Below are 20,147 nucleotides of genomic sequence, written 5' to 3' on the forward strand. Positions count from 1 at the left end.
TCAGCAGGAGATTTTGCAGCTGGGCAGGACGTTTTGGTTTGAAGCTTAGTTGGAGATGGAATACTTTAGTGCAGGGGCTATCTGTGATTGCTGTGTTGAAAGAGGAAAGACTAGGTTGGTTTGGAGCAATTCTGCAGGATGCTAAATAGCTTCTGAACTTAAGGCCTCTGGGAGGGAAAAGCATCAAGGCATCTCCCCACATCCAGCTCTTCGGAAGTGGAAAACATCAGCAGCAATCTTTGGCGGCGTTATCTCGCCTTTTGCATTCCGTTGCTGGCAGTGTGCTGCTGTACCGCTGGTGGGAGGTGGAAATGGCCCTACAGCAATACGGCAGTGGTCCTGCATGGTGGTGTGGAGCTGGCTGCACCCCAGGGAACCCCGTCCTCAGCTCTTGGACGGCAGCGGGGCTCAGTGCATGGAGAAATTACCCACCTGGTAACTCACATTTTCTACGTGGCAGAGAAGTAAGCAAGGTTTCAGCGGTAGTACTAATTAACAGGAGCTGTAAATCATTTCATGTGCCCTTAATTAGAGATCCCAGTTCCGTGTGGAATTTCCTGTCTGAATACGAAGGGCCTGAATAGAAGTGGCAGTGTAAAACAGCAGGTGAAAAGGCTGGCGGGAGCAGACAACGCGGAAGAATGCAAAATTTCACGATGCCCAAATACATGGAGTTGCTTGTTTCTTCCTTACTGTAATATCTTCTGAAACCTAAGAAGGGCTCAGGGGATCACTGGGCTACACAGCACAGGAACTGGAAAAATGCTGGTGAATGCCTTTAGGGGATCTGTTATAGAGTTGCCTTCTCAAAGAACAGTGTGGGATAAAACGGGAAGCAGGTTTGTTAAAAACAAGAATGTAGGAACCGTTTAAGCAAGCGCAGAAGAATGCGAAATTTCACGATGCCCAAATGCATGGATTTGCTTGTTTCTTCCTTATTGTAATATTGTCTGAAACCTAAGAAGGGCTCAGGGGATCACTGGGCTACACAGCACAGGAACTGGAAAAATGCTGGTGAATGCCTTTAGGGGATCTGTTATAGAGTTGCCTTCTCAAAGAACAGTGTGGGATAAAACGGGAAGCAGGTTTGTTAAAAACAAGAATGTAGGAACCGTTTAAGCAAAACCTCTAGCTTCTATGGTGACAATTTATTCTTTTATGTGCACTTAGAAACTTGTTGTGATTGTTTTTTATGTCCTTTTCAATCAGAACTTCTGCCTCCTTTATTCTTTTATTTGGCCCTAATGTTAGGGAAACTAAAGTAACTCTTTCTGCTCTTTTCAAGACAGAAATGAACAGAGTTGGATGAGGGTACTGTAGGGAGATTGCTGATGTATGCCTTCACTTCAACATCTCCATTTTCTAGCTGATCTACCCTTGATCAAAGCAAATAATGCTAGGACACAGCTATGACATGACACATGCATAATGAGATTGTTCAGCAGTTATTAGAAGCAATTTGGTCTTAATTGTCCTTATGTCTGACAGATGAGACCAAAACCCTCTGCCTAATCTTAGAACAGATCTAAACCGGTATTTGCATTATGACCGTGCTCGTTACACGAGAGGAAGAGAAGACCTCATGGTAGTTTCTCTATTCTGATCTTGGTTACCAAGAGTGATCCTGGATTTTGTGATGTGGATGCTGGTCCAATTTACTTGTTGTAAACTTCCTAATGATATTGCACTCAGCTTCATGGAAACTGAACTAATCACTTGGGATTTGATTTTTATAAAAACTGTTTCCAGTGCTCAGCACCAGTCACAAAGGGGTCCAGATCTGCGTTTGGCACCTAAAACTGCTTCCAAAATGCTCAGGTCCCAGCTATTCTTGTTAACAGCGCAGCAAAATTTTCAAATAGCTGCAGCTCTGTGTGCTCATCTTGAAATCTAGCCCTTTAGTGCCTAGAAGGAGAGTAGAGATGCTTTTAACGTAGCTCCGTGTCCTCATGCATGTTACAGGTTTTGTACACATTATGCCTTCTAAGTGCAGACTTCAGGCACACGTTTATTGAAGCTGGTGTATTTTCACGTGTAGCCATTTTGGAGAGCTTTAAACATGATTTACTTAAGACTGTAGGAATGGAAGCCATTTCCCAGGATGCTGGTGTAAATATATTCATGACCATTTCCCATCCACATGTTCCTGTGCCAATATGGTCTTTCAAATAGCTTTTTCCCTCTCCAGTGTAAGCCCTTTAATACATTTATACAGTGTAATTATATCCCTCTCTGTTTTCATTTGCTAAACTGAATGAGACAAGGTCTTTAGTATTCCGGTTCTCTGTTCTCCTCATCCTAGCAAGCCCTTCTCAGCTCGTGTTCCTGTTTGAATTAGTCTTTCTTGGATGTGGTGACCAAAACTGCGCCCAGGCTCAGGTCTCACTATAGCCTCACTATAGATATCAAGATACTACTGTTTTCCCCATCTTCTAGAATTCTCTCCTTGATAGATCCTGGGATCTTATTTCCTTTTGTGCTAGCGCATCAGGAAAATACCCTTTCACTATATACAGATTGACTGTCTATATCCTAGATCCCTTTCTGTCATACATAATGGTTGAGTTCCCTTCATTATAACAAATGATTCTGTCCTTAAATGCCTGATTGTGAACTTTATATTGTTTATTACATTTCACCTCATTGCTGTTACCTCAGTCCTCAAGACGAACCGCTCCTTTCAGTATGATGTTCAGAGCTTCTTTTATAAACCCAGCTCCTCCTCATTGTCTGCATTCAGCAAATGCCATTAGCAAGTTCATTTCTGTGCCACGATCATTATTTTAAAATATGGATAAACATAGTCTTAATCATGTAGTCTTATTAAGAAATTCTACTGGTAGCTGTTCTAATCTAATATTTCTCTTAAAACTCAATGGCTCTCTTCCTTTTAACTTGGTTTTTACTTCTGCCTTAATACTGGTATCAGTGTCTGTGTTAACTTCTCCCCTGGCAGATCTATTTTCTCCTTAGAAAATCAGTTGTCAAGGAAATCTGTTCGGTTTGGCTGGAACAAACTGCCACTTTTAAAGCTAGCTTCCATCCCCTTTTTTATCTTCTGCTTTTCACTTTTTCCTTCCAAAGTCTCTCATACTATTGCGGTCAGACTTTCAGCTTGTATTTTCTGAAGTCATTTTTACCCCTTATAAATAGAGTTACTCTGCTATTCTCCAGTTGTATGGTACCATTCCCATCTGAACAGCTTCTTTTAAAAGATCCTTGTGATGAAAGCTGTATTTACGTGTGTCCGTTCTTTCAGGGTTTAGGAATGGAGCTTATCAGCCCTCCTGATCTGAGCACAGTCACCTCTCCAAAATATTTTCTTGCCTCATTAACGTTCATTTCTATTTCCACTCCCACCTTTTGGTTATCTAGCCTGCCTCCTGTGCCTTTATCACTATGTTCTGCATCATCATTCTTATTAAAGAGCAGTGGCAAAGTATTCATTAGCTTTGGCACAATGTCTAGACGTGTTAACGTTTAATTATCACCACAGCCCCACTTCCTTGCTCTTTATATATGCATATATGTGGTTTGCTTTAGCTCCCGTATGTAACATTACCGCCACAGATTATTTCTGAGAAAGGTGGGGCCCATTGAAACCCAGCTTTCCAGGTCGACTAGTCCTGGTGTTGGCTTTAGTGAGCTTTTATCTTCAATAAGAGTTCTAGTTGTAGGGGAGAATTAAATGGCAAGACTGACAAAGTCAGTCATCTCTGTAAGAAACAAAAATATCCCCCGTGTTGGTGGCTTAAACATTAGACCAGGGATGAAGCTAAACCTGCTTTGAAAATCAAAAGATTGGGGCAGGATCACTTTCTGTCAGGTTTACGTGCCAATTAGTGCACGCGTAACTTAACTAATTGGCTTGGGAGCGAAGGAAAGAAAGGCATCTTCAGCACTCGGATGAGTGTATTAGGGCACACTGTGCACGCCGGTCGGGTGAGGAGCACGGGGAGCGGAGCTGGAGGTGGGCAGCGGTGGCCGACGGTGGGGAGGGGGGCTGCGCAGGGTGGGAGGCCCGATGTGGCAGGGAGCTGTGGATGTGGTCAGGAGACCCTCTTCGCTCTTCCTCCGGTTCTCTTCCCCTCCTTGCTGCCTTCTGCTTCCCCATGCCTGAGGGCCCATCTCCACAGCATCCCATGCTTGGCCCCTGGTAGTGGAGGGTGGGAGCGTGAGGGGCGTTGGGGCCGGGGTCTGCTTCCACTGCAGAAAGCGGAGTAGCAAGGCCAAGAAAGACAGGAGAAGAGCAGCTTTCTGCTCTGCCTCCTGTTACGGGTGTGGGAACTGCTGCTTGCAGAACCTCCCGCACCCTTGGCAGGACCGGGGCAAGGACCAGAGGGCTTTGGCCGGTAGGAATCGGCTGTTGGAGGCAGAGCAAGCAACCTCTGTCTCTGGCACAGGGCAGCCAGCAATCTGCCACGCTGGGCAGACCAGTACTGTTGTCTGCCATTTGCTTTTTGCCTTTAGCTGGCTTTGCACAGGCAGACGTGCACCCTGGCACTGGGAAGAGGCACAAACTGGCTGAGCGTAGGCTGTGAGACGGTGACCTCTGTGGGTGCAGCTGCCTGCAGGAACCTCCTCACCAGCTGAAATCTCGGTGTGGATGGCATTTGAGAAGGTAGGTGCCTGCAATAGGCATCTTTCGGTTCCAGCCCTAGGGTTTGTTGATCGTTTTCACAAACACGGTAATTACAAAGTGCACTGTTTCCTGAAACATCCTAAGGCAGATTTTGGAGCAATGGAATAATTGAATGAGCAGTATAAACACAGATAAATTAACACGCGGGTGTCTTCAGTGCTCCATACCAAAACTGAGAAGTGTAGGACAAGAGGAGATCAGGGATTACTAAAAAAGGGTAACTCATAGTATAAAACAGGCACGTTGAAGTAGGTGTTTCAGCAAGTAGCTGTTTTGATTATTATCTGAAATGCAGATAACATGTAAGCTTAGACTTGCTACTTCCCCAGGTTTCAGGTTATGTTAAAATTAACCTTTAAAAGTCTTGGTTTTCTGGCGATGTGAAGAGGGTGGCTCTCCACGGCCACCCTGACATGGCTGGAGGGAGCAGAGTAGCTCTGAGTCCGGATTCAGACTGATCCATTAGGTCTGTGAGCCTTTGGAAAAGGTGGGGTATATGCCATACTGCCATTAACTGCAGATGTCTGACAGTAGTTAAAATAGTCTGTATAACTATCCATACAACTGTCTCTACACAAAGAATAGGTACCTAGTGCAGGCAGGTGCCAAGCTTTTCCTTTTTTTAAGTGTAGCCCCAATTTGTAATGAATCCTCTTTTTCTGAAGAGTTTTTATGTGGTTGCATAATGGTTAGTGTGGTGCTGAGATATACATGTTCTTGCAAGAAACATGTGGTAAGACGAGTGTCAGTTTTGAATGAAGTGAAATAAATCCATGTTCTTGCATAAGCACCAAGAATATTCTTGATTCTGTTCATCAAAACGTATAGCCTGGTCCTCTTCCCGACGTGCCCAATGGAAATGTTCACTCGGTGCAAAAAGCAGAAGGATTTCTACACGTTCGTGCCTTTTGTGTTCTGCCTCCACCTAATTGTGCATTTGTAAGCCACGTGGTAGGCATGAGTCTTCAGGAGGGATCGGGATGGAAAGGGAGCACGTGCCAGCACGCACGCCGTCTCCGCGGGCTGGCTCTGGGAGTGGGGCGCAAGGTTGGGCCGGGGTGCTTTGCCTCGCCTCTGCTGCGGCAGGGCCCCCGCCAGCCAGCCAGGACTGGGACCAGGGTGGGAAATCTCACACAAAAGAAGTAGGGGGGGCTTTACGGGAGGCTCTGCTTTCATGAACCCATCACTCCTCCTCCCCCTGATTAATTTGTTTGTTCAGGCTTGGTTGCCTGCAGCAACACATTATTAGCATGAACTGTGGTGTATCCTGGGAGACCTGCAGGATTCCCTGCAAACCTTTTGAGTTCTTCATCTCCAAGGGGGGGGAGAGACAGGGGCATTTCACTCTGTTGATGCAGTTGCGTGTAGATTGTTCCCCGCTGAATGCCGGCGTGTCTCTCCAGCAAATGCTGTAACCAGACGCCACAGTCTTCATCCTCCTTCTTCATCTCAGTCAGTAGAACATACTTTTCTTGGTAAAGCCACCAAGCTGCGCTGCTTTAAAGGCTGTATTTGAAACCAGGCAGCCTGCTACGCTTAGCTGAGAAGATTTCAGAGGGGCTGTGTACTTGTTGTCTCTGCACACACAGGTCAGTCCATGCTGGTGGTAGACTTCAGGCTTTCTGGGTATGCCTGGCCTTAAGGTAAACACAGATTGAGAAAAAAATTCTGCTTGATTTAGCACGGCTACAAAAGCACTGAGGACACAGTGACATAGAGCAACAACATGGGTATGTACTCAGGGCTCTGCTAACATACATCTCTGCTAAAACCGATGCCACTGCAAATGCTTTAGATATAAACAAGGGTTACGAGAGGGTCCCTGTGATGTGGTCAGACCCTGTAGGTGCACTTTCCATCTCTGCTCAGTTTGAAATTACAGGAATTGATGATTTTCCTCAGAAATCTGCTTCAGCTCCTTTGGCAGTTTTGTGTCCTGGACTTGCAGGCACCAGTGTATTTGTCACAGCATAGTTAAAACATCATGAAAGCACCTGATGTCCTGATTAGTCATATATGTGTCCGGAGTTGGGCAGTGTCAGGTGAGCTGGTCTCCCATGAAGGTCAAGGCAGGTTAGCTAAGAGAGGGCAGTGTACCAGAAGTTAAAGCATCAACACCAGATGGCATCTCAATAACAGAGCAGAGGCAAGGCACGTGAGCGTTCCCATGAGAACAGTGCTGGTGGTAATGGGGGTCTGTTGGGAGGGCGAGGGTATACAGAGGAAGGTGTCTTGAGGGCAGATCCGCAGGCGGTTCAATTAGCAAGAGGCTTCGATGCTGAAGAGCCGTGCCGTTTCTTCCCTGTGCTTACATTAAGGCTGCGTGCGTTTTGCAGGAGTTTCGCAGTGAAGGGCGCCGGGTGCAGCTGGCGTCTGGAGGTTGTGATGCCGAGCTGTGGGCATGCTCGTGGCCATATCCCCCACCTCGCAAGGCTGTCCTGTACCTGTGCGGAGCTGGCTGCTGCCCGCGGCTGCGGCTTCAGCTCTGCCCTCCGTCCCCTGCCAAGCTGCTCCCGGCCTGCCGGGGGGCTGGGGTGCTGCTGGGGGGAAAGGGTTAGCTGTGCTCCGCTGAGATTGGCAGTCCAGCTGCGCCCACAGAACAAAACCAGTTTGTCTCGCGTGTCTGAACAACCCAGAGGCTGAACTAATGGAGCAAACAGGTGTGAAGGGGAAGAGGGGTTTTGTCTGAGCCAGTAGCTCCTTGTCTGCTGGATAAAAGGAAAAGCAGGTCAGTAGGAATCAACACATCCCTCATCAGATGGCAGGGAGAGGAGTTGCTCTTCAGTGAGCAAAGGCACTTGAGATTAACCCGTTAATTCCCGGGGCTCGCTTCCAAGGAGGATCTCAAGTCAAACAGCATGGGACCAGGTCCCAGCTGGCGGCTTCTCCTGCTGGACCTGGAAACCCAGCTCAGGTGCCTCTTGATTTCTTTTTCCGGGGAAGAAGTGAGGAGGAAGGAAATAAGAGGACGGATGGCTAGGCTATACTTCATCTGTGTTTGAATTCTTTCTTAAGTAGTGAACAGCTTTAACCCCATCCCCTGGTTTACGGAAAAGGTTCAAAGTGGCTCTTGAGCCTCCTGGCTGCCAGTACTTTCTGAAGAGAAAAGGGAGGCAGCAAAGGCCTCCTGGTGAAAAGCAGCTCTGTTTCAGGTACGATAATTGTAAATGATACTGCCTCCTCACACCTTTGTGCAGTTTTAAGGAGAGAAAAAAGCTCTTTTTCACTTGCTGATCTATGTACACTTCTATAAAGACTTTTTATTCTTTCTCAGAGGTGACTGTTATTTTGTGATTCAAAGGTTATACTTCAGTTAGTGAAGTCCATGCAGTGCTCTTGGATCATTTGGGTTGGAAACTGCCATATAGTATGTAGAGAAGATCGTAAGTGAGGTTGTTCTTTTCCTCCAGAATTGCCAGCCTTATGCGTTTGCTAGACTTTAAGAAAGCACTCTTAATACATTTTCTGAACAGCCCAACAGCCTGTCTGTTGTACAAACTGCACTGAAACACCATCTTAACAAAGCCAGGTGAAAACGTGACCCGTGAGCTTCATCCAAATTTCTAGCGTTGTCCAGGATTTCTTTTGCTATGGTACGTGACTTTATACACCTATGATGCAGAGAGATTCCAGGCAGAGATAAAACTTTACCTTCAGTTCCTGAAATCTCTCAAATTCACCACCTAGCTCTAAGAAATGCTCTTTTACCCACAAAGTCCCTTTTCTCTTCCTCCACCTCAGGGTTTTCTCTCTTCCTGTCCATTTTTCGTCTTGTGGGTGCTGCATTACTTCTGTTCCTTTCCCGTTTAAAATAACTTGAAAGCTTAACAAGCGTGATGCAGGCAGCTTCAACTGGTTCCTAGTGGGTGAACCTGCTGCATCTTCCAGCATTAAAGGTAAAATGGGTAAAGAGACTGTCATTCCCCTTTACTTGACAGAAGACCCCTCTGCGTGCAGAACAATTTCTTCATATTCTGCTTAAGAACTTAAATTGCTGTTCATTGACTGGATAATTACAGTGGCACTGTTGCAAAATAACGAAGTAATGGTACTCTTTGAGAAAACACATACCAGTTGTAGCAGTAGCTAATGCTATACTGAAGTGCCCTGCAGTGTCAGTTAAATTTCATCAGTGGTGATAATTTTTGCACCTTACAGGAATCTGAAACTGCAGTGTTTTTCTAGGCATCCTCTTTCCGTACTCTGCTCTGGGACTTTGACTCCGGTATCTGGATTTCTACTGTTGCATAAGAAAAGTGTCTTATCTTTAAAATTCAGTTTTCTGGATGAAAATTTATGGATATTTTCCTTTTTCAAAATTCATTAAATCATTCCTCCCCCACCCCCCAAAAAAAAAAAATTTTTTTTATTTCCTATACTCTAACACCATGATTCTAGCCCCACTTAAATTAGCATAAATTGGAAAAATGACACTCAAATCTGCGAACAAGTTTTGGAGGCAACTGATCACTACGCTTAGCAGTGTAATCACCTGCCGTGCCCCATGCAGCGTGCTAGAGAGCCACGTAGTACGGGCAGATTTGCTAGAGTTGCATCAAATCTGTCATATAACCAAAACGAAAGTGTAAAGTTCTTGTGGCATTTCTAATCTAATTGCATAGTAATCATTGGCAGGTAAATATTCCTCACTTTTTTCATCAAAATTTTAAGAATTTAACAATCCCTTTATATTCCTTTAGTTTTTTGCTTTAAAAGCCTTTGACTCAGAAAATCACAGCTCTGTTTGGAAAATGCTATATTCTGTATTTTTTCATATAAATGGAGTTGTTTATGCAACTTGTTTAACAAAGTTAGTTTCCATGTGGACTATGTGCAACCAAAAGGGAAGGTGTTTAAAAAAAAAACATGATGGTGAATATACAGAAATGTTTAAGGTCTCCAAGCTGTGTGCTGAATCTGCCTGTACAGTTTATTTTAAAGCAAATTTCAAGTTAATACTGGTACAAAATGGTAAATAGATGGTGAAAATAGTGAAAGTATTTTGTTGAAAAATAAATGCTAGAATCACTAAGGCAATGCACTATGGCTGTGGCATGTTCCTTGCTATCTCAGTGTCCTCTGTGATGAATGACAGGACTGTTGATAATTCTCTTTATTAGTAGCACTATAAGGATAAAGTCATTTTTAATTCCTGTGGCGAGGTAAGATGGTGGGAACAGTGAAGATCCTTTAACATAATTCTCTACTCTGTGGTTTCTCCCGCAGAAGTTTGAATACAAAGGCTGCCTTTATCAACTGCATGTTTATTTTCCTCAGCTTCTCATACTTTATAATTTGGCTGTGAATTTTAAAGAGCATCAAATGGAGCAGAGATTAGAAATTAGCACCCTTTGTGTCTTATTGAAAGCAGATCAGCCCCTCCTCTTTAGGCACTGCGGAGTTCTTTGCTAATAAGGCTGACTGAACAAGTCTTGATTAAACTTTGTGTTGCTGGGCTGGAGAATTTATTTGGCCCCATCATCCATTCAGAGCATGACCTGGACAAATCAACCGTGATACCTCCGATGTGAAAAGCCTTTGTTTGGCATCTTGCGTTCTTAACACAATTAGTAGCTCTGCAGTCTGTCTCCTTGGGCAAGGTAGGGTCATGCCATCCCTTGGTATAACTACTGCTCTCAAGGTAAGTCACTTGGAGCATCCCTCAAGGGATTCAGTAGTATATGATTTTAGCCATGTAACTCCCAATTCCATGGAAATGAGTGGCAGATGAGGATAAAGCTGGTTACACCCAGTTGTCATAGTCACTCTGTACTGTCTGTGCTGGCAACCTGCTTGGAAACATAATAGGCCAAAATTTCCTCTGAATTGGTGTAAAGAAACTCGGTTATGCAATATGTCTATCATTAGGGTGACTGAGGCTTTTCTCTTCCTCCAAACACTGTGATCCAGATATTCACCACCTCTTTTTTCAACCAGGAGTAAGTTACAATAGGTGTGACTTCTGTGTGTCATGGCAGGCTACACGAGTCTGATTATCTTCAAGTAGAAGGTGATTTTTAAAGTTATTACAATGATAAGAAATAAAGCAGACAGCTTTTTGTAATAGTCATTAAAGCCTTAGGAGTTGTTTCAGAAATATGTAATTCCTTGAGCATGTCAGAGTTTGCTTTGCTTCAGAAGAATGAAAGGCCAGAGTTTTAAATTGTATTTCTTCATCATAAATCCTGAGGACGATGTATTTACTTTGGCACTGGCTTTGCTGCCTCTTCAGATTAGGCCTCCATTCCCTTTGGTGTTACTGCAATGGAGGGAGTGGTATGATTTCCATTCATTACGGTCAGGAGTTAAGATTTCGGGTTTCTTCCCCCAAGCACTGGTTGAATTCTGTACCTTAAAGTCACAAGGCAAGTGGAAGCATGCAGCAGGTGAGCCAGGGTGCTCCCTCTTTCTGTGTGTCGATGCATATAATTATATGTATTTCTGTATATGTGTGTGTGTGTGTGAATGTATACATGCACTTATTTGTAGATGCTTGCAGGACATCAAACAAAAATGTAAGTCATGTTTTTTGTTGGAAGGGATGAGCGAGCATCAGACAAACCCAACCCAGTGGCTGTTGAATCTGGCAGGTCTTAACGGTGCTACAGATGATACTCCTGGCCCACCCCTGGCTTTCTGGCCCACCTCCCTCCCTCTCTACACACACAGGTCCAGGTCTTCTCAGGCCACAGCACAGGTTGCTTCATAGCACCAGGAGAACCATTTTCTGTCAGGTGGCATCCAACCTATGTATGAGGAAACATTCTCAGACTCTTCTGAACCAGCCTTGTCTTTGAGGGGGACAGAGGTACTTCCTGCAGCTCAGAGTCAGAGAAAGGCTTGGTTACATGTGATAGGAGATGCATCCGAAGGGATCCGTTTCCAACCACAGCCAGGTTGGTGTAGATTTGAATGGCAGGCACAGTTAGGACACCCTTGGGGGTGAAGAAGGCATCTCTGAGGGTTCCCAGCATGAGAACTGGGCCAGCTGGGCAGCAGTCTATGGCCTGTGAACTTCTCTACACACTCTTCTTCTCACAGACCTTAACTTCTTACTGGCAAAACACTGCTTCCACCGTGTGGAAACATGTAGCAAGCAGAAACCCATCTAAGACCCCGTCTCATAGAGCTCCTGGTGCATATTAGTGGGTTTGGCTGTTCATATTTTCAGCCATGTGAAGCCGTATGTAGCTCTGACTAGTGCCTGGATTGAGCCTTGCATTCCTTATATGCTTTTTTTTTGCCTGGCCTAAACCATCTTACCATAGGTATTCCAGAAACCTGTTCTGGGCCATTGACCTTTAATTTTGCTATTTTTTCCTCCCAAGAAAAGGATGCTGGGATGGCTCCTGTTCAGAAGGCGCTGGTTGCAAGATAAATTATAAACCCAAGACAAATGCAGCTGACGGGATTGTGTTCAGCTGGATTGTACGGGCTGGGTTTGGTTCCTCTCTTTCTCTTTTCAACTGCTGCAGGATGAGCACAGGCCAGCAGTGACAAGACACTGCTTCAGAGCAAGTCCTTATCTGTTATCTGTGCTTCAAATGCCTCAGGAAACAGAGTTGAAACAGCTTTCATCCAGGTTTCATATTTTTTAAGGCTGAATATGAATAAAGCCTGGTGGGGTGTGATGAAAAATAGACCTTGTCATGGGTAGCTGAGAGAGCTTAGGGGCTCTTCAGCGATTTGTTCTGCGATGATACCCATTAGGCTGTCGAACCGGCCCCGGCAGTAAGAGTAAAAGCTCCACTGGTTACCTATCTGCAGCGGTATCTGCCAAAGAAGTGTCAAATATCAAAAAGCCAATCTTGGAAGGGGTGAGCTAGGCACCCGATATTGATCAGCTGTGTTAATTTTTCTGCAGGGGTTGTGGAAAAGTTTTGCGGCTGTACTGGTTTTGATAGAACTTCCATCAAGGTCCAAGGTGGGGTTTTGACAGACTGGACCCAAACTGGCAATAGCAGGGTGGGGTAGGGGCTTCTCCAGGATGAAGGACATGAAGCTCAAGTTGAGCTCTTGTGTAAACAAGAATGGAGTCAAACCTTGGTTTCCCACCGCCAAGCAGAAAGGCTGAGTCACCAGCCTAACAGGCGTTTTGGACTGAGTTTATCATCCTGATTTTTCACAAAGGCTGTTGAGAGTCTTTGAGGTGTTCAACTTAGAGACAACCAACAGCACTTTAGTGCATGTGTTTTCTGGAAGGCAGATTTCCCCCCGCCCCAGTCTGATTCTACTCCTAATTTGAGTTAATTGCTGTGCACATTTTAAAAGTTTTTTTTTATCAGACAAAGGGTCAAGGGATTAATACCACATGAGGAAAAAACTTTTCGTTTCCTGAGAAACAAGTTTGCTTCAGTATGTCCACGACATCCCAGCACCCCATGCAGTGCTCCATCGTGGTGGCCAGATTAATTATGGCCTTTAATTGGGAACAAGAAACAAAAGAGGGAAGATGACTTCATCTCCCTGCTCATCTTACAGTGCTGTTTCACACAAAAAGATCGAGGCAGCAGACAAAATTATCAACATAAAGGTTTCCCTTGGCTGAGGAGAGGAAAAGAAGGATAAAATGAGAAAAGGATCATTGTTCATCTGGAAAGTCACGAGAGCAGGTCTGAGTTCTCATCTTTTCCAGCCAGCGTGTTTGTTTAAGCCCCACACCTTTAAAAGTTTTCGTTCAAGCAGTTTGTCCTTGGGCTAATTTCTCCACCTTGTTCTGCCTTAGCCTCAACTTGCTACAAGCCTGGGAATTTTTAGCCTCTGTGAAACAAAAAGTGCTTTTTCTTTCGCTGATCGAGGACGCCCTATCTGCTGTACAAAGTGGTTACAAGGTGCAGGAGGGAAGTGAGCAGTCATGGCGTTGCAGAAGGGGCAGCTTCACGGCTGGCAGTCCTGGGGGTATTAGAAAACAAATGTTCCAGCTCTGCCATTATCTTATTTCAGATGAGTAGTACAGGCTCAGATTTGCAAAAGCCTAGATGGAGAGGCTGGCACAAGGGGGTGGCCACTCTTAAGTTGATTTTTTTTTTTTTTTTCCCTAAGGAGAGGTATCTAAGCACTGATTCTGTCCCCTTGCCTGCCCACACAAATGTACCCTGTTGGCACGGCAGTCGTGTCTCTTCTGCAGGCTGGCAGGCACCAGCTTTGCTGCATGCTGTTCTGCACCTTTCCCACCTGAAAGGCTCCTGTACAACACACTTGTCCCTGCAGTGCCTGATCTCATAGTCATTCATTCCATCATCTAGTCCCCCCATCATCATTTAATTCACACTCACCATTAGACCAAAACCGGAAAGTCATGTTTGGTCTTTCCTTGTGATACTGCACACTGTGATGCTCCACTATTCAAACCATAAAGCCATTTACCTTCTGGAAGTCAATTCAGTGTACTTGAAATAATTTATATACCGATTTATTTTAATGGCTAAATGTAAAATCAGTAATTTATTTGTAAGCTGGATACTTTCTAGCATGATTTCCAAAGTATCCAGATAACCTTGCCTTTAAACAATCTGTTTGTTTTCCTTTGTGTGTCAAAATCCCAAATACATTTTGTTTCTCCATACTAACCACTAAGGGGAAATGAGAAAAACCTAAATAACCCTAGAAGTGTCACAGCGGAACAGGAGGATGCCGGCTGTTCCTCATTGCCCCTGTGGTTTCCAGTCTTACATCCAAACTGCCTGGGGCAGGGGTGAGGGCAAGGACAGAGACGACATAGGCTAAAATTGGAGATTTGGGAAGACCTGGAGGTGTATTTGGCGGGTGGAGCACTCTGTGTTGGTGGACCTGGCTGTTTGGTGTATAAGGTTTCCTTTGGCTTTTATGGGAAGCACTGGCAACAGCTTCCTGGATCGTGAAGTCTAATCCCCTGCTATCACAAATGGACATATCCTGTTATCCCTGACATAAATTTATCTTGTTTGATCTTTAAAAACAGGGTTTTCATGCCCTTCATTTTCCTCCTGCAAGACTGCACTAGAATCTCATAGACTTCTGATGATCAGAAACTGCTCTCTAATTTCTGTCCTTTAGTTTGAGACAGACATAGGAAAATGTTTTTAAGAAGGTGCAAAAGCAGAGAGTAAAAATGCCTGCCTGACTGACTTCTTTAAAGTGGGGTAAGTCCTTTGGATTTAAAAGTCATCTCTGTATTTACCCAGTCTGGAGTAAATCCAAAACAGTTCCGCTGAGAGCACAGGAGAAAATCCCAGCCCTGAAGCCAGCCGGTGTCTGAAGAGTTAACTGGATGCGGTGATTCAGCTGCTGACACAGGGAGCAGCCTGCTGCGTTTCTTGCAAGGTGATCGGTTGAAATGTTTTTGGGTTTGGTTTGGTTTAGTCTTGCCCCCAAAGAAGGCAGCTTTTACACGGAAAGAGGGAAAACCGAAACTTTGGTATTTTGTTTGGCAGTGTTTAACATGAAGTTTCGCACCCGTTCAGCCTGCCGCTCCCTGTCTCTCTGTCCGTCTCCCACCTCCTGCTTTTCTGGGTGTGCCAGATCTGAACATAACCTGCGCATTTTTTCATCTCTCCGCCCTGCTGGCACTGTGGAACTGAAGTTATCTGAGCCCTGGGTAAGTGCAGCAAGGAGAGAATCTGTTCATCTGAGCAGTCTGGGTTTAGGGGTTTTTTATAGCGGTGGGAGGAGGAGCGTATAAACTTCATTTAGAAGAAAGGTGCTACAGCAGCAAGGTCCGATAAGCGCCTGGGGAGGCAGTTGGGCAGTCGGAAGGGTGGCTGGTGGATGAACTATGGAGAGGAAAGACTGGAAGAAACATCCAAGGGAACCTCTAACACGATACCCCTGACTTGGGAAAGTTTTATTTACGGGAAGAGTTTGATGCTGTGAACACTGGTAGGATGAGGCGGAGGGTTGGCTTTTGGTCCTCTGGGAACAAGTGATTACAAAGGGGGTTGTAAGTTGTATGTATACAACTAAATCAGCATGTAATGTCCTCCTATGCCTTATTTACGGTGCCTACCGCACTGGTACAAATGCACCGTGTTCTAAAGCCGAGGAGGATGTGGGGGAGGAGGGCAGTATGGTTCATGAACTTTTGTGGGAGGTTATTTCTTTTCTGACCAGATGGAGGAAAAAAGTAGGCTGTTTCCTTCTTGATAAAAGCTTCTCTGTGGTATAAGAAGATAAACTGAAACATCCAAAAAGAGCTATATTAATTTTCTCCAAACATTGCTGAATGGAAATCTGTGTCTGTGCCCGCTGAGGTGTTCAAGAAAGGGAGGGTTTGGAAGTAGGTTTTGCTGTGAGATTAACAGCTTTTAGCTGCTCTGTATAGAATTTCAGTGGGTGAGTGAGCAATTCAGATTCGTCAAGCGCTGCATTGTTAGGGGACTTCAGTGTTTTGGTATTCGTTGAAAACACAAGAAATGCATTGCCCTCGTGTGCTCAGGACTGAGCAGCTGGACGGACACAAAAGCGTACATTTGGAACCAAGTTCTGAAATGCGAAAAGCAAAACTCACCTAACTGTGTTGTGATCTGTAAGAAAGGATAATTTGATGCAACGTCTTTTTTGATCCCTCTGTTATTTTTAAACAGCAGTTTGTCCTGTGGTGTCACTATGTGTAGGAGCATGTATGTCTGAACAGTTTGCGATCAGGTTGTGCGAGGGCATCCTCACAGATGCGATTATATTTGGCCTCCTGAATACTGGCCTGGCTTTCTTCGTAACTTTTACTTTCTGTTCCTTACATCCAATTCCAAAATGCTCAGTTCGACATCAACTCTCCATGCTTAATCTAGTTACTTTAATGTTTTTCTGTGAGGGGACAGCACTAAAATTCACTCAGCTATTTCTAAATTCACCACGCAACAGGGAAGTGAGATGGAGCTACTTAAATAACTGTTGCTGTATTTTTCCCATGCAGATTAAAAGGTCAAAAAGCTTTAAAGCGATCATGTAGCTGGCGCTTCTGCATATTGCAAACCATAGCACATCCCCGACTTAGTTCCTGTGAGAACCAGAGCAATCTCACCTGCCTAAAGCACTCCCGTGACGTGGGGCTTCGCTGCACAGAGATTTTGGTAAATCAGTTCAATGGTTAATTGCTCTTGCTATTAAAACTCTGCATGATTTCTAGTCTCAATTTCTCCATGTTGCCTTCCAGCTATCACATATCGCTTATTAGATCACAGCAATTTTTCTTTTCTAATTTTCTGCGTAGGTGCTTACAGACCAATTGTTCCTGAATCTCCTGCAGAGCAGATTAAATAGATTGAGCTTTTGTCCTTTGCTGTGTGGTAGGGTTTTTATTCCTTTATAGTTGTTGTGAATCTTTTCTGAATGCTCCTCAGTTTTTCTACATCCCTGAATTCAGGGCAGAAGATCGGGTCGTAGTGATCCACCAGGAACCAGGCCATGCTGCATACGCAAGTGAAATGATTTCTCTTCTGCTTCATATTTTTCTCCTCCTAAATCCTAATATTACATCAGTTCTTTTAGCCTCAGGGCATCATTGCACCAGAGGTGATAATCATCCAAATCTTTTCCAGAATGACTGCTTCTAAAGGTGCCCTCCATCCCATAAAGTTGCCGTACTTCCCTCTGACCCTCCTTACCTGAGTGAAATCCATGCACGTTATCCCTAAGTACATACTGTTGAACATACCATTCACAGTACAGATGACAGTAAATTAGGCGTACAAAATTATTTCCATCTAAAAGTGGCTCCTACTGGCTCAGTGTAGCAAGAGATGCTCCCTTTTGTCTCTTTAGCAAAATTGCTGCTTGCAGAAGACAGGAGTTCTGCTTTAGATCCCTCTTATCTGCTGCATCGTGCAGACAGCCTAACCAGCCGAGGAGCATCTTCCCTGAGTAGTGAAATCTGCTTGGCATCTGGCCATCCACGGGCAGACGCGGCGATCCCCTTTCCAGGTGGTCCCTTGCTAGGAAATGAATGAAGTAATGTAGATGAAAAGAATCAACCTGAACTTTCTCCTTCGCAAATTTAAGCCGAGCGCCAGAGCTTTTCCAAAGCTGGAAGCTGTTCAGTTGAGCTTAGCTTATTGTCTGTTTTGCAGCTGCCTCAGCATGTACAGGTTCCAGCTGGGACCTACAGAGAATCACTGAAATGTTGTCAGGAATGCTGATCCAGGAGACTTTCTGTCCTGACCTGAAGTTCAGCTACTCTCATGAGAGCTCCTGTTCTCAAGAGATTTTCAGTCTGCTTTTCAGGCCACAAAGACGATGAAGAAACACTCAGTCTTCGCTGTACTTATATGAACGTAGTTGGAGTAGACAGCTGCTGCAGGCAGGATCCTTGTTCCTCCAACTGAATCAAAAGTAAGGCTGCTCTTGGCTGAAAAGGGAATTGCTTTGTCTGCTTGTCGTGGTTTAACCCCAGCTGGCAGCTAAGCACCACGCAGCCGCTCGCTCGCTTCCCCCCGGTGGGATGGGGAAGAGAATTGGAAGGGTAAAAGTGAGAAAACTTGTGGGTTGAGATAAAGACAGTTTAATAGGGAAAGCAAAAGGCGCATGTGCAAGCAAAGCAAGGAATTAATCCACTGCTTCCCATGGGCAGGCAGGTGTTCAGCCGTCCCCAGGAAAGCAGGGCTCCATCACACATAATGGTGACTTGGGAAGACAAACACCCCCACCCCAAACACCCCCACCTTCCTTCTTCCACCAGCTTATACACTGAGCATGACATCATACGGTGTGGGATACCCCTTTGGTCAGTTGGGGTCAGCTGTCCCAGCTGTGTCCCCTCCCAGCTTCTTGTGCGCCCCCAGCCCACTCACTGGTGGGGTGGGGTGAGAAGCAAAAAGGCCTTGGCTCTGTGTCAGCACTGCTCAGCTGTAACTAAACCATCCCTGTGATATGTACGCTGTTTTCAGCACAAATCCAAACCATAGCCCCGTACCAGCTACTGGGAAGTAAATTATATCCCAGCCAAAGCCAGCACACTGCTGGATGTTGTTCCCTCCATTTCTGTACCCAGGCATTACAGTGAGTAAGAAGGGAAATAAGAGGATAACAATTGATCTTTTTTCTTTCTTTTCCATCAAAGATCATTTAAAAAAAAAAGTCTTGCCTATCACAAAAGCAACCAGAAGTTTGGACAGCGAGTCTCAGGTGTGGACTGTGTAAATCTGCATACTCCAGAGCTGCACGTACATACAGAGACTCCGTGCTGAGAGCCAAGTTCGTTACAGCATACAGGATTGCAGTAACTGCCCTCCTATTAAACCCTACCCTTAATTTACAGAGGATAATGCTACCAATGCTATCTATGTTTGTTCTTTGTGCTTGGGAAGTGTTTGCCACTTCCATTAAATGCCTTGCTAATGGTTCGCACTGTAGCATGCTGTGCAGGAGAAGGAGATAAAATGTGCAGGATTAGTTTTTGCTGTATGTTAAAGTTGCAAAACCACTGCTGAGCATCCCCGATCAGCCAGAGCTTCCTGGAAAATGACTACAACCGAGGACATCCCGTGTTCTCTCTGCTATTTCTCGTGGACCCAGAAGGATGCCAGTTCCAGGCATGCTACGTTTTTAACCTGTTTGGTGCTTGTTATTTTGATCTGTTTCCAATTCTGTAGTTAGCACCCAGGCTTGTCTGTACAAGCAAATACTCCAGAGGAACGCCTTTCATGAAAGCCAACCTGCACCCGGCTCTGCACCAGCGGCGCGCTTCAAATCTGCTGTTTCCACTACCTTCCCCGTCTAGAGGAGGCATCATTTATCCCCAGCGCAGCTATCCTGCCTTCTTCCCCTTGCTGGCAGAGGGCAACCAGGGGTTAACATTTCTTCCTATTCATTAATGTCTTAATGTCTGTGCAGAGCCAGTGGGGCCACCCCATGGCGGTCCAGCCCAGCCACCCCGCTGCTATGGCAACGGGTTGGGAATGCCTCTGTCTCGGCCATCCCTGCCTCCATTCAGAAATGTCTGGTTTGCAGAGAGCTTTATTGTCTGCCGGACAGTTGTCTTTCCATCAGCTTCCAGCCAAGGCAGCCTCTTCCCCAAAGACAAAGAAGGGACTAAACAGGGCTAAAAGTTTAAAGGGCGGGGGGGATGGACGGACCTAACCTTAATTTATGTTGTAACTGTAGGGGAGAGAGGAGAAAAATAATTCTGGCTTCTCCTAAATGATAGTTCATGAAGGAGGAGAGGGGGCATAATTAGGTTTTGCTGGGATTCGGTAATTGCTTCCTGATGCCTCATGAAACTATTTGCAAGGAATCTGGCTCGCCCACAGGACTGTGTGGCACAGTTTTTACCCCGGCATAGACAGGCTGCTGCCATCTGACAGCTGCTCAGATCCTATAATAAAAGAGTTGGGTTTCAGTTTGCTTTATGGTTGAACCAATTTTCATATCCAAAATCGCCAGCAGAACTGACCCCAAGGAACAGTTTTGTTCACATCCAGCTGAGAGAGCTCAAGCGCAGATTTTGCCACGTGTCAAGTAGGTATCTTGTTTTCTAGGGTTGCCCCCCTGTGTTGTGGTGCACAGATGATGGGGAGATTTGAGGGGCGGGGGG

The 20,147-nt window shown here is 45.2% G+C and overlaps 1 protein-coding gene across 3 annotated transcripts in view; it reads left to right on the forward strand.

The window, feature by feature from the left end:
* The window catches only part of STON2 (stonin 2), an 88,009-nt gene that overhangs the window by 41,923 nt on the left and 25,939 nt on the right, over positions 1 to 20,147 (forward strand). The window lies entirely within an intron of this gene.

The sequence above is a fragment of the Egretta garzetta genome, unplaced genomic scaffold, assembly GCF_000687185.1.
Source record: "Egretta garzetta isolate BGI_Z169 unplaced genomic scaffold, ASM68718v1 scaffold79, whole genome shotgun sequence".
In the NCBI taxonomy this organism is placed as follows: Eukaryota; Metazoa; Chordata; class Aves; order Pelecaniformes; family Ardeidae; genus Egretta; species Egretta garzetta.